The 4067-nt window shown below is 39.9% G+C and overlaps 1 long non-coding RNA gene across 1 annotated transcript; it reads left to right on the forward strand.

The window, feature by feature from the left end:
* Nucleotides 1757–2196, forward strand: LOC110430899. The gene is made up of 3 exons (XR_002448335.1): nucleotides 1757–1785; nucleotides 1915–1947; nucleotides 2069–2196. It is a non-coding gene; the product is annotated as an uncharacterized LOC110430899 (long non-coding RNA).

Consider the following 4067-nt stretch of genomic DNA (forward strand, 5'->3'; position numbering starts at 1 on the left):
GGCCATCCAGGGCTCGGTCAAAGTGTGAGTTTGTGAAACCCACTATTTTGACTTTGGTCAAACTTGGTCAAATGACCCATCTGAGTACTTCAAATGGAAAACTTTTGAATACAAAGTTGTTAGATCTCATCAAGACCTACATTTCATATATGGATCATATTTTCATCCGGATAAATTTGATCGAGTCCGAGAAACATGTTTTCAAATTCGAAGACGGGCTTTGGTCAAACGAGGGAGAAAATGACTTGGAATGAAAAACTTTTGAATACCAAGTTGTTAGAGCTCATCAATATCCAAACTTTTTATATAGACCATTTTTCCATTTGGGCAAGTTTATGTAAACAATACTCACCAAATCTTGAATCTCACACAAACTTTATGAAACTATACGTGGGATGTGTGGATTTTGAACTACACTTTGGCAACACTTTGTCAAATACAAAAATGGTCTATATATGAAATGTAGATCTTGATGAGTGGAGCAATATTGGTATTCATGAGTTTTCCATTTGAGGCCATCCATGGTTCTGAAAATTAGCGTTTCGCTATGAATTTTTTCAAATTTCAAAATTGAGTGGTCCAAAATTTTTCAAATGAAAATGTGACCATTTGAGAAAATGTAGGTCTTGATGGGTGGATCAAACTTTGTATTCATGAGTTTTCCATTTGAGGCCATCCAGGGCTCGGTCAAAGTGTGTGTTTGTGAAACCCACTATTTTGACTTTGGTCAAACTTGGTCAAATGAACCATCTGAGTACTTCAAATGGAAAACTTTTGAATAAAAAGTTGTTAGATCTCATAAAGACCTACATTTCATACATGGATCATATTTTCATCTAGATAAATTTGATCGAGTCCCAGGCACATGTTTTCAATTTCGAAGACGGGCTTTGGTCAAACTTGGTCAAACGACGGAGAAAATGACTTAGAATGAAAAACTTTTGAATACCAAGTTGTTAGAGCTCATCAATATCCAAACTTTTTATATAGACCATTTTTCTATTTGGGAAAGTTTATGTAAACAATACTCACCAAATCTTGAATCTCACACAAACTTTATGAAACTATACGTGGGCAGTGTGGATTTTGAACTACACTTTGCCAACACTTTCTCAAATGCAAAAATGGTCTATATATGAAATGTAGATCTTGATGAGTGGAGCAATATTGGTATTCATGAGTTTTCCATTTGAGGCCATCCATGGTTCTTAAAATTAGCGTTTCGCTATGAATGTTTTCAAATTTTAAAATTGAGTGGTCCAAAATTTTTCAAATGAAAATGTGACCATTAGAGAAAATATAGGTCTTGATGGGTGGATCAAATTTGTATTCATGAGTTTTCCATTTGAGGCCATCCAGGGCTCCCTATTTTTTTTTACAATTTGGCCCTTTTTTTGAAAAAAGTTCACAATTGGACCCCTAGAAAACTTAAATGCAGAAATGGACCCAGGGGGTCGACGCCATGCATCATGGCGTCGAGGTATCACGTCTCGACGCCATGGATCACGGCGCCGAGGTCCTAGATGCGGCCAACGTAGCTTCTGATGTGGATCTGACGTGGCAGGGAGCTCGGCGCCACAGATCACGGCGCCGAGCTCGGCGCCACAGATCACGGCGCCGAGCTCCCTACTACATACCGGCCGACGCACTTCGCTACCCGTGGACGCAGTGTTCATATTTTCATCTCCCCTCTCGGCTCTTTCTCTCCAAAAACCGAGCACGAATTTGGATTCAATATTGTGACCATCAAAAGTTTGATTTGTTCCATAGATCTTGAAGAGCCAGGTATACTCTTTCACATATTAGTTTTTGACACATTGATTTGACCTATATTACACGTATGTTGTAAACTTAGATATATGCCATTTCTAGATTTTTGAATGGATGATTAATATTTATATTATGCAATCGTAGAATGCCACGTCGTGGAAAAAGTAGCAAACCAAGGTAACCTTTCGACATGTTTCGATAAATTTCATTCATTATTATTTATCATTTGGTAAATTCTAGTTTTCGGTTGAATCGTTATTTGCTATAATTTCTTAGAATTGAATTCTTTGAACTGTAGCTATGGCCGGACGACCGGGAGTCCGTACATCCACAAGCCGCTTCCTAGCGGTGTTCCAGTACCTATGTGCTTTTGTGGTGATCCTTGCAAGGTAGAAATTTCAAAAGACGAGGAAACCTATCGGCAGAGGTATTGGATGTGTTCCAATTTTGCCTGGGAGCCTATGCCAAAACAACACCGCAGTAACTTTATTGTAAGTTAATTTGTCTATTGTGCACTTAGTATTTTGTGTCCTATGAAGCATGATTTAATTTTTTGAACAAATATATTTGTTGCAGACCCCTCCACCATTGTGTGATTTTGAGCAGTGGATCGACACTGAGATTAAGGAGTCCGACAAGCGGCTTCTACAAGGCCTAAAGGAGTGGGATGCAGAGCGTGCAGAGATATTAGAGAAGAGACGTAGAGAGGAGGCTCAAAAGAGGGAGCACAAGGAAGAGGAGGAAAGAAGACGTGTTGCTGCGGCTCGGGAGGAGAGGGAAAAGAAGCTTGAGCGTGTGCGCCGAGCGAAGGCAGCGATGGATGAGAATCCAGATGCCGAGAGGAAGGGAAAGTGGCCTCATTGCACTCAGTAGTTACATTACCTTCTTGTTCTTTGTTTGGTTCATGGACAATATTGTTTTGTGTTGGACTTTTCAATTTTTTGTCATGTAATGCACTTTAGCAATTTTAATTTGGTTTCATTATTAGTAGACAATATTTTTATTTGAGTATTGCATGGGCAATGAAATGAGGATAATTAGTTGAAATGGAAGTTAACGAACTAGTATATTGCATAACTAGTAGCACACATCACATTGAATGACATGTCAAAACATGCACCAAACAAGGGTGCAGAGGTCCGAGACTAAACCTAACATGCCTTAGGTAATTCAAGCAATTAACAAGTACAGGAAATGGCATGTGAGAACATATACCACACAAAGGTACATAGTTCTTTCGACTAACCCTAACATGCCTTAGGTGATTAAACCAAACAACAAATATATGCCTTAGTTCAGTTCGACCTAGTAGTGTGGCCACATAGCAAACTGTGTTGCCCCTTCTCCATAGTATCCTCCCGTTGTTGGTGGTGGTGGTGGGGGTGGTGGTGAAGGAGGGCCCTTGTTCTTGTGATTAGGGCATGTGCAGTATGGATCATTGCATATTGTGTTTTGGGAGCCAGTAGCATTGCTGTTGTCGTCCTCTTCGTCGTCCTTGTAACCACTGCTAACTTCCGTTTCTAAATCAAAGATACGGTCCTGCAGGTAGTAGATGTACTCTGCATGGGGATGAATAGGTCTAGGATCGACCCATCTGGTGAAGCCACAGTTCTCTTTTGACAAGGATGACTACAATAAGTATGTAGCTTTAGCACAAAAGAGTATCTTATTGAAGGTTGAATTACTAATATGACTTACCCATGCTCGTGGACATTTGAAGAAACGACGCCCTCCATCTATCCCCTCTGTGTACATCTGCACCAAACAATCCTCACCATGCATGCATTTTGGCCACTCTTCTTTTCGGTCATCATATGCCCTCAGTGGTGCCTCTTTAGTAAAATCATGTTTGCTCTCAAGGGGGAACCTATCATAAATTGCTTCCTCAAAGACTTTAGGACCAAGAGGACCCTCCCAAACAAAGGGATTACCCTTCATCGCCGCCTTTCCCTTTCCCTTCCCTCTAGATGACCCTCCAGACATTTTTACTTCAACTGAACAATCTCAAGTGAGTAGCAACACTCTCACCACTGCGTTTATATATAGGAACCCAATAGTTGGTAGCCGTTGTAGTATAAAATAAATGGATCTGAAAAGCCTAGATTCGATTACTGAAAAGCCTAGTTGAAAACTGAAAAGTCTATTTGGATTGTCATCTGAAAAGCCTAGATTCGATTACTGAAAAGGCTAGTTGAAAACTGAAAAGTCTATTTGGATTGTCATCTGAAAAGGCTAGATTCGTTCACTATTTCGGATGTGATGATTAATTGAAAAGCCATATTGGTTCACTGTTTCTG

Source organism: Sorghum bicolor, chromosome 10, assembly GCF_000003195.3.
Source record: "Sorghum bicolor cultivar BTx623 chromosome 10, Sorghum_bicolor_NCBIv3, whole genome shotgun sequence".
NCBI lineage: Eukaryota > Viridiplantae > Streptophyta > Magnoliopsida > Poales > Poaceae > Sorghum > Sorghum bicolor.